This window comes from Triticum dicoccoides, chromosome 2A (genome assembly GCF_002162155.2).
Source record: "Triticum dicoccoides isolate Atlit2015 ecotype Zavitan chromosome 2A, WEW_v2.0, whole genome shotgun sequence".
Lineage (NCBI taxonomy): Eukaryota > Viridiplantae > Streptophyta > Magnoliopsida > Poales > Poaceae > Triticum > Triticum dicoccoides.
The window spans coordinates 255,686,375-255,696,772 of NC_041382.1; positions in this window are offsets into that span (position 1 = coordinate 255,686,375).

Sequence of the window (10,398 nt, forward strand, 5' to 3'; positions counted from 1 at the left end):
GCCGCCCCGGTCTCCGCCGCCTCGGCCCCGCTTCGTCCTCGCCGTCCGGCGACCTCGGCCCCCCTCTCTCCGGCCAGCTTCGTCCGATTCCGGTGAACAGGAGCACGAACTCCGGCGAGCTCAGATCTGGCCTCGGTTCGCGCGCCGCGAGGAACCCTAGATCTAGCGGTTGACTTTTCCCCTCTCCCGTCATTTTTATGTGATCTTTGACCTGCTGTAACTTTGCATCCGTAGCTCCAATTTGGGCATATAGCATATCAAAATGTTCGCCTCGACGAGTACATCATTTCATTCCATTGCATCATTTTCATTTGAGCTCATATTGATGCCCGAAATGCTGTTAGAAGAGGCCTTTGTGAGTTAATTGTCAGATCTGCTAGTTCATCTTAGACTTTTGTCATTTTTGCCATGATTATTGTGTGCATGATATGCTTGTGAGTCCTTCATATGTTTTGTTAAGCATCTTATTATCTTTCCAGAGGTGCAACCCATTCATTTTTGTGATGTGTGTGGTGACTTGTGCAAGCTTGCAAAGTGAGGCACCCGGTGAATCTGTTTTCAGAGACTTAGTAGTTTTCACTAAGTCTGGGATTATTTAGTTCATGATGCCATATGTTCTTGTTGATTCCTAGTGATCCGTGCCTCTTTTGAGGATGATCAGTAAGGGAGTTTTGTTAATCCTGTAGTGCTCTATCCATCCATGTCTTTGTTTGCAATTATGGAGGACCCTAGCTTGAGTCAATCGAGCTCTGATTTTGCTTCGTTGCGAATATGGGCAGATCATCAACTTGTTTGTGATTTTGCCGATGCTATTGTAGTTGATACATGCATGCTATGTCTTTGTTCTTGCCATGTCTAGCTTGTATTTTGTGCCTTCTTAGTGGATGTATGCTTGCCTTGCCATGACTTGCATCTTAGTGAGTGCATCGAGCTCGTAAACATGCCTTCGTGAGTTATATTTCAGCATGTCCCAGTTTTCACTAAGTCTGAAAACTGATTATGTTTTTGCTATGTTCATGTGCTTGTTACTACATTTTGTGATCCCTTTTGGCTCAAGGTCACTAAGGGACTTTTGTTAAGCTTGTTTAGTAGCTCCATGCCATGTCTTTCTTTGTCATGTTCAGGTCTTGTAGCATGTTGTTTTGTTGCTCCGAAGAGGACTATATGATCTGAAATTCCAGACAAGTGTTAATTTCACTAAGTCTGAGATCTGTTTTACCATTTGCGTTTTTTCCATGCTTGTTTGAACCTGTTAATGGATGATTTGGCCGTAGCTCAGTGCTAGACTTTTGTTAAGCATCTTGTGTGAATCCCTGCCATGTATTTTGTTGTCATGGTTGGTGGCTGTAGCATGTTCATCTCATTGCATTTAGATGCCTACTTGCTGTAAATCGCAGACCGGTGTCATTTTGAATCGCTTGCCATTTCCAAACCGTAACTCCGATTCCGGCGTTCTTTATATCGTTTTCAAGCGATTTCATCTCATCTTTCCAGTGGAACCCTTGCAATTCCAAGTTGAGGCCAGGTTCATGCATTTCCTGTCATATCTTGCATTTGGCATCCCGCATCGCATCCCGCATAGCATATCATCTTTGCATCGAGTTGATTGAGTTTGCACGTGATTGATTGTGTCCTTGTTGCTTGTTTGTCTTGTTTGGGTAGAGCCGGGAGACGAGTCAATCAAGCTCTACTTTTGCTTCGTTGCGAATCTGGGCAGATCGTCAACTTGTTTGCGATTTTGCCGATGCTATTGTAGTTGATCCATGCATGCTATGCCTTTGTTCTTGCCATGTCTAGATTGTATTTTGTGCCTTCTTAGTGGATGTATGCTTGCCCTGCCATGACTTGCACCGTAGTGAGTGCATCGAGCTCGTAAACATGCCTTCGTGAGTTATATTTCAGCATGTCCCAGTTTTCACTAAGTCTGAAAACTGATTATGTTTTTGCTATGTTCGTGTGCTTGTTACTATATTTTGTGATCCCTTTTGGCTCAAGGTCACTAAGGGACTTTTGTTAAGCTTGTTGAGTAGCTCCATGCCATGTCTTTCTTTTTCATGTTCAGGTCCTGTAGCATGTTGTTTTGTTGCTCCGAAGAGGGCTATATGATCTGAAATTCCAGAGAAGTGTTAATTTCACTAAGTCCGAGATCTATTTTACCATTTGCGTTTTTGCCATGCTTGTTTGAACCTGTTAATGGATGATTTGGCCGTAGCTCAGTGCTAGACTTTTGTTAAGCATCTTGTGTGCATCCCTTCCATGTATTTTGTTGTCATGTTTGGTGGCTGTAGCATGTTCATCTCATTGCATTTAGATGCCTACTTGCTGTAAATCGCAAACCGGTGTCATTTTGAATCGCTTGCCATTTCCAAACCGTAACTCCGATTCCGGCGTTCTTTATATCGTTTTCAAGCGATTTCATCTCATCTTTCCAGTGGCACCCTTGGAATTCCAAGTTGAGGCCAGGTTCATGCATTTCCTGTCATATCTTGCATTTGGCATCCCGCATCGCATCCCGCATAGCATATCATCTTTGCATCGAGTTGATTGAGTTTGCACGTGGTTGATTGTGTCCTTGTTGCTTGTTTGTCTTGTTTGGGTAGATCCGGGAGACGAGTTCGCTACGGAGGAGCCCATTGAGTTTGCTTGTGAGGATCCAGTCAACTCTGGCAACTGTGCATGCAAGATGATCATACCCTCGAAATCACTACTATCTTTGCTATGCTAGTTTGCTCGCTCTTTTGCTATGCCATTGCTACGATGCCTACCACTTGCTTGTCAGCCTCCCAAATTGCCATGTCAAACCTCTAACCCACCATTGTCCTAGCAACCATTGATTGGCTATGTTACCGCTTTGCTCAGCCCCTCTTATAGCGTTGCTAGTTGTAGGTGAAGATTGGAGGCCGTTCCTTGTTGGAACATCTTTTATTTACTTGTTGGGATATCATTATATTGCCTTGTTATCTTAATGCATCTATATACTTGGTAAAGGGTGGAAGGCTCGGCCTCTCGCCTAGTGTTTTGTTCCACTCTTGCCGCCCTAGTTTCTGTCATATCGGTGTTATGTTCCCGGATTTTGCGTTCCTTACGCGGTTGGGTTATAATGGGAACCCCTTGATATTTCTCCTTGATTAAAGCTTTTCCAGCAATGCCCAACCTTGGTTTTACCATTTGCCACCTAGCCTTTTCTTTCCCTTGGGTTCTGCAGACTCAAGGGTCATCTTATTTTAACCCCCCGGGCCAGTGCTCCTCTGAGTGTTGGTCCACCTGTCAGCTACCGGTGGCCACCAGGGGCAACTCTGGGCTGGCCTACCCGTACCTAGGACAATCTGAGTGTGCCCTGAGAAAGAGATATGTGCAGCTCCTATCGGGATTTGTCGGCACATTCGGGCGGTGTTGCTGGTCTTGTTTTAACTTGTCGAAGTGTCTTGAGTTACCGAGATACCGAGTCTGATCGGAACGTCTTGGGAGGAGGTCTATTCCTTCGTTGACCGTGAGAGCTTGTCATGGGCTAAGTTGGGACTCCCCTGCAGGGATTGAACTTTCGAAAGCCATGCCCGCGGTTATGGGCAGATGGGAATTTGTTAATGTCCGGTTGTAGATAACTTGAGCCTTAAATAATTAAAAATGAATCAATTGAGTGTGTTACCGTGATGGCCTCTTCTCGGCGGAGTCCGGGAAGTGGACACGGCGTTGGAGTAATGTTTGCGCAGGCTGCCCTCTAGTTTCTCGCTCGTGCTTTGCCTCCTCTTCTCGCTCTCTTTTGCGAATAAGTTAGCCACCATACTTGCTAGTCGCTTGCTGCAGCTCCACTCATATTTTACCTTGCCATACCTATAAGCTTGAATAGTCTTGATCGCGAGGGTGCGAGATTGCTGAGTCCCTGTTGCTCACAGATTACTATTACACCAGATGCAGGGCCTGATGATTCCGCTCTAGGAGACGCGTATGGGCTCAAGTGGGAGTTCGACGAAGACTCTCAACGATATTATGTTTCTTTTCCCGACGATCAGTAGTGGTGCCCAGTTGGGGGTGATTGGGACCGTGTCGCATGTTGGGTTCTCTTTTATTTTGGCGCCGTAGTCGGGCCTTGAGTGTATGGATGATGTAACATTATTTATGTACTTGATTGACGTGGCGAGTGTAAGCCAACTATGTTGTCTCTCCTTTATTATTCATATTATATGGGATGTTGTGAAGATTGCCTAACTTGCGACATATGCCTTCAATGCGATTATGTCTCTAAGTCGTGCCTCGACACATGGGAGCTATAGTCGCATCGAGGGTGTTACAAGTTGGTAATCAAAGCCTTCCCCGACCTTAGGAGCCCCATTGCTTGATCGTTTTTAGCGGCCGAGTTGTGTCTAGAAAAAATGTTTTGAGTTATATATCGGAGAGATTAGGAATTCTTTTTTACTTCCCAGTCTCCTCATCGCTTTGGTAAGGCATCCTGTCGTAGAGTTTTGACTCTTCTCTTCTCAAATTTCACCAAATTTTTTTTAGGATCACGCGGGTATCTTGGAATCGTTCCGATGGTTTTATGATGAGAACATTGTCTTGGTGCCTCCTGTCAGGGGTTTAGTGGAAGTGTCCCGGGAAGTTGAGCTCTAAGGTGTTGTCATCATAATTTTAATGTTGCAATTCTGTAATACCTGAGTCTAGTACGCCGACATCGAAAATCTCTTTTATGCAGTTCGTTAGTGAGATAACCTCGACGCCACCCAGTACTGGGGTGGGAGTTTAGGAGTATCGCCATAACTTGTATAACGGATGCTTTTCGAAGGTTGAGGTAGATGGTTTCCGAAGGTTTCTTGGTTATGTGTTGAAGGATGGATACAGCTGGATGTAGGAATTGCTAGTTTGGGTGAGATATTATGCTTCCCCTGTATCCCCAACACCTGATTGCATAACCGGAAAAGTTCGGGAGTTTCATAGGTGGGAATTCTAGTAGCTCTAGTTCTTCTTCCACGGATATTGGTTTGAGATTGGGATTTCTTACCGATTATTCGTTCTTGATCCGTACCTTGTTGGTTTATTTCTCTACCTTAACTCTACGTGGCTTCTCAATTTATGGATATGTGACCATTTCAAGAGGAATGCATTCGTTCATTTTGTTCGGATGGGAAGACTATATGTTGCAATTTTCATTCTGTTGGATTCAGCTTCAATATTTGTCTGTCAATGTGCTAATGGTGGTCAACCTCTTCAGGATGGCTCCTCCAACGCGCACGACTCCGAATCCTGATCCGCCACCACCTCCACCTCCTCCAAAGGCATGGCAAGCTGTGATGGCCGCAACCAATGCAAACACACAGCTGATCATGCAAATTCTCCAAGAGCGCAATCAAGGCAGTCAAGGGAATCAAGGCAACAATCAGGGTCACTTTGCTACACTCAACCAGTTCCTTGCTAACGGGCCAAAGACTTTCAACAATTGTGTTGAGGCAACCGATGCTGACGATTGGCTTGTGGATCTGTGTAAGCATTTCGAGTGCAGTAACGTCAGGCGCGAGGACTTTGTTAAGTTTGCTTCCTTCCAACTCAAAGATCAAGCTGCGAAATGGTTCCAGCAGTAGAAGGATTCCAGAGGTGGACGTGTTATCACTTGGGATGATTTCCGTCGAGATTTCCGAGCTCATCATATTCCGCAGAGCGTGGTTGAAAGCAAGCGTGAGGAATTCCGCAATCTGAAGCAAGGCTCTTTGTCTGTCTACGACTACAACAAGTTGTTCCAGAAGCTTGCCCGCTTTGCCAAGCAGGACGTCCCTGATGAGAAGAGCATGATATATCAGTTCAGGGGTGGTCTCAGAGAAGAAATTCAGCTCGCTCTTGTTCTCTTTGAGCCCTTGTGGTACGATGAGTTCTACAACATGGCACTGAAGCAAGAGGCTGCTCAGTTGAGGTGTGATGCTTCCAAGAAGTGAGTCAGAGATGTTACTCCTTCTTCCTCTACTCAAGTGGCCAAGCAGCAGAAGTTTTGGCTTCCTCCTCCTCCGTTCCGTCAGCCGTATCAGCAGAAGAGCAAAGGTGGCAGTGGTTCTTCCCACCCACCCAACCCTGGCTTTCAGATCAAGACTTCGTCTCAAGCTCCAAGATCGAGTGCTCCGTATCACCGTCCGCTTTCAGAGGTCACGTGCAACAAGTGCCAACAGAAGGGTCACTATGCCAACAAGTGTCTCAACCAGAGGCGTCTTCCTTCTCCTCCTCCTGTCAGATCGGCAAGTACAGCTGTGGTCAAGCATAATCCCAAGCATGCCAAGGTCAATTTGATGAATGCAGCTCAGGCAGAGGACTCGTCAGATGTGATCATGGGTAACCTTCCTGTTAATGATATTCCCGCAAAAGTTCTTTTGAAACTGGTGCATCGCATTGCTTCATCTCGAGACCGTTTACAAATAGGCATGAATTGGTTTCGCAAGTTTTGCCTAGTCTTTTAGCAGTTATCTCTCCCGGTAAGCGCATGCAGGCTAACTCCATCGTTCCGGATGTTTCTATCACTTTGGGTGACTACAAGTTCTTGGCTTCTCCTGCGGTTCTCGGTGACTCTGATATTGATCTTATTCTCGGAATGGATTGGCTTTCTAAGCACAAGGCTCAGCTTGATTGTGCAGCCAGGCAGATTCAATTGACTCATTCGTCTGAGGATGTAATTGTCTTTGCCGCTCGTGATGATACCATTCGTCTGTTTTCTCTCAATGAGAAGGGTGAATTGGATGCCATCTCTCAAATTCCAGTCGTTTGCGAATACCAAGACGTCTTTCCAGAAGAGCTCCCTGGAATGCCTCCGCACCGGCCAGTTGAATTCGTTATTGAACTTGAGCCTGGCACGGAACCTGTGTGCAAACGTCCTTACAAGCTCGGACCTGAAGAGTTGAAGGAGCTGAAGAAGCAACTCGATGAGCAAGAAAGAATGGGTCTCATCCGGCCTAGTTCTTCTCCGTGGGGTTGTGGTGTTCTTTTTGTGAAGAAGAAGGATGGAACGAACCGACTTTGTGTTGATTACCGTCCAGTGAACAAGAAGACCATCAAGAACAAATACCCACTTCCCAACATCAATGAGCTGTTCGAACAACTCAAAGGTGCCCAAGTATTCTCCAAGCTTGATCTCCGTATGGGTTATCACCAGATTCGCATTCGTGAAGAAGATATTCCCAAGACAGCATTCAGAACAAGCTTTGGTTCATATGAATACACTGTCATGTCTTTTGGCCTCGCCAACGCTCCTCCGACGTTCTCTCGCATGATGAACTTCATCTTCAATGCCTAAACCAATGACTTCGTTTTGGTCTATCTCGATGACATTCTGGTTTTCTCGAAGAACAAGGAAGATCATGCCAAGCACTTGCGTTTGGTTCTCGATAAGCTGAGGGAACATCAGTTCTACGCCAAGTTCTCCAAGTGTGAATTTTGGCTCGATGATGTTCTTTATCTTGGTCATATCATCTCTGCCAAGGGCATTGCCGTGAATCCTGAGAAGGTGTCTGCAATTGTGAATTGGGAACCTCCTCAGAACGTGAAGCAACTCCGCAGTTTTCTCGGTCTCGCAAGCTATTGCCGAAGATTCGTTGAAAACTTTTCTAAGATCGCGAAGCCTCTCTCTAATCTTCTTCAGAAGCACGTCAAGTACGTTTGGTCTCCGGAGTGTGATATTGCTTTCAACACTTTGAAAGAGAAATTGATCACTGCTCCAGTTCTGACTCCGCCTGATGAATCCAAGCCGTACGAGGTCTTTTGTGATGCCTCTCTCCAAGGTCTTGGCGCAGTTTTGATGCAAGAGAATAAAGTTGTTGCTTATACATCTCGCCAGTTGAATCCTAATGAGAAGAACTACCCCACTCATGATCTCGAGTTGGCGGCAGTTGTGCATGCTCTTTTGACTTGGAGACATCTTCTATTGGGAAGAAAAGTGGACATTTTCACTGATCACAAGAGTCTCAAGTACATCTTCACTCAGCCTAATCTCAACCTCAGGCAAACTCGATGGGTCGAAATGATTCAAGAGTATAATCCGAGTATTGAGTATACTCCAGGCAAGGCCAATGTGATTGCTGACGCTTTGAGCAGGAAAGCTTACTGCAACAGTCTGATTATCAAGCCTTATCAACCCGAGTTTTGTGAAGCTTTTCGCAAACTTAATCTGCAAGTTGTTCCTCAAGGTTTCCTCGCCAACCTTCAAGTCTCTCCTACCTTGGAAGACCAGATTCGCCAAGCCCAGCTTCTTGATGCTATGGTGAAAAAGGTGAAGATTGGGATTTCCAAGAGTCAGTCCAAGTACAAGTGCTACCGCCTTGATGACAAGGACACTCTCTTCTTTGAGGATCGTATTGTTGTGCCCAAAGGTGACCTCCGTAAAGTGATCATGAACGAGGCTCACAATTCTCTCCTCTCCATCCACCCTGGGAGCACGAAGATGTATCAGGACCTTAATCAAGCTTATTGGTGGACTCGAATGAAGCGCGAGATCACTCAATTCGTGAATGAATGTGATGTCTGCAGAAGAGTGAAGGCAGAACACCAAAGGCCAGCTGGTCTCCTCCAACCTCTTGCCATTCCAGAATGGAAGTTTGACCACATTGAGATGGACTTCGTGACTGGGTTTCCAAAGTCCAAGCGTGGCAATGATGCTATATTCGTTGTCATAGACAAACTCACCAAAGTGGCTCATTTTCTACCTATCAAAGAGTCGATCACTGCAACTCAATTGGAGGAACTCTATACCTCTCGTATTGTCTCTCTGCACGGTATTCCTCAAGTGATCTCTTCAGACCGTGGCAACATCTTTACCTCGAAGTTTTGGGATTCTTTCCAGAAGGCCATGGGTACCAACATCCGCTTCAGCACAACTTTCCATCCTCAAACAAGCGGTCAAGTCGAGCGTGTCAACCAGATTCTTGAAGATATGCTCAGGGCTTGTGTGATCTCCTTCAGCATGAAGTGGGAGGATTGTCTTCCTTATGCTGAATTCTCCTATAACAACAGTTTTCAAGCAAGTTCGGGCAAGGCCCCTTTTGAAATTCTGTATGGCAGGAAGTGTCGTACCCCTCTCAACTGGTCTGAAACCGGTGAACGTCAGCTTTTGGGTAATGACTTAATCACAGAAGCAGAAGAAATGTGCAAAGTCATTCGAGATAACCTCAAAGCAGCCCAATCCCGCTAGAAGAGCTACTATGATAGTAAGCACCGTGATTTGGCTTTCGAGATCGGAGATCATGTTTACCTCCGTGTCTCCCCTATGAAAGGTACTCGTCGCTTTGGTATCAAAGGGAAGCTTGCCCCTAGATACGTGGGACCTTTCAAGATTGTCAGCAAGAGAGGTGACCTCGCCTATCAACTCGAGCTTCCTTCAAACTTTGCTAATGTTCATGACGTGTTCCATGTCTCTCAGCTTCGAAAGTGCTTCAAGACTCCTGACCGCACCGTCAACTTCGAGGACATTGAGCTCCAAGAAGATCTCTCTTATCGTGAGCACCCAGTTGCTATTCTTGAAGAGACTGAACACAAGACTCGCAACAAGTCAATCAAATTTCTCAAAGTCAAGTGGTTACACCATTCCGACCGTGAAGCTACCTGGGAACGCGAGGATCACCTCCGTTCTGAGTACCCGGCGTTCTTTCAGTCCTAGATCTCGGGACGAGATCTTTTCGTAGTGGTGGAGTGTTGTAACACCCCGGATGTAACTTTCCCAATTTGTACTCCAACTCTTGCCGTTTCCGGCGTTAAGTTATTTTATTTCCTCGGGTTCGGGTTTTTGTCTCCGTGTGTTGTTGTCTTTGTCATGCATCTCATATCATGTCATCATGTGCATTGCATTTGCATACGTGTTCTTCTCATGCATTTGAGCATTTTTCCCGTTGTCCGTTTTGCATTCCGGCGCTTCGTTCTCCTCCGGTGGCCAATTCTAGCTTTCTTTCATGTGTGGAGATTAAACATTTCCGGATTGGACCGAGACTTGCCAAGCGGCCTTGGTTTACTACCGGTAGACCGCCTGTCAAGTTTTGTATCATTTGGACTTTGTTTGATAGTCCAACGGTTAACCGAGGGACCGAAAAGGCCTCATGTGTGTTGCAGCCCAACACCCCTCCAATTTGGCCCAAAACCCACCAAACTCTGCTCCATGTCCTAGAGCGTTCGATCACGATCGCGTGGCCGAAAACCGCACCTCATTTGGACTCTCCTAGCTCCCTCTATGCCTATATATAGACCCCCCATTCTAAATCTCGGATTCTCTCCCCCCTAACCCTAAAAAAAAACCTCTCTCCGCCGCACCGGACGTGTCCGGACAACGTCTGGATCTCACCCGCCGCCGCCCGCAGCCAGTGGCGTGCCGCCACGTGGCCGCCGCCGTCCCTCACCCGCCGCGGCCCGGGAGGCCCAAACCGGGCCCCCGCGAGCCCATCCACC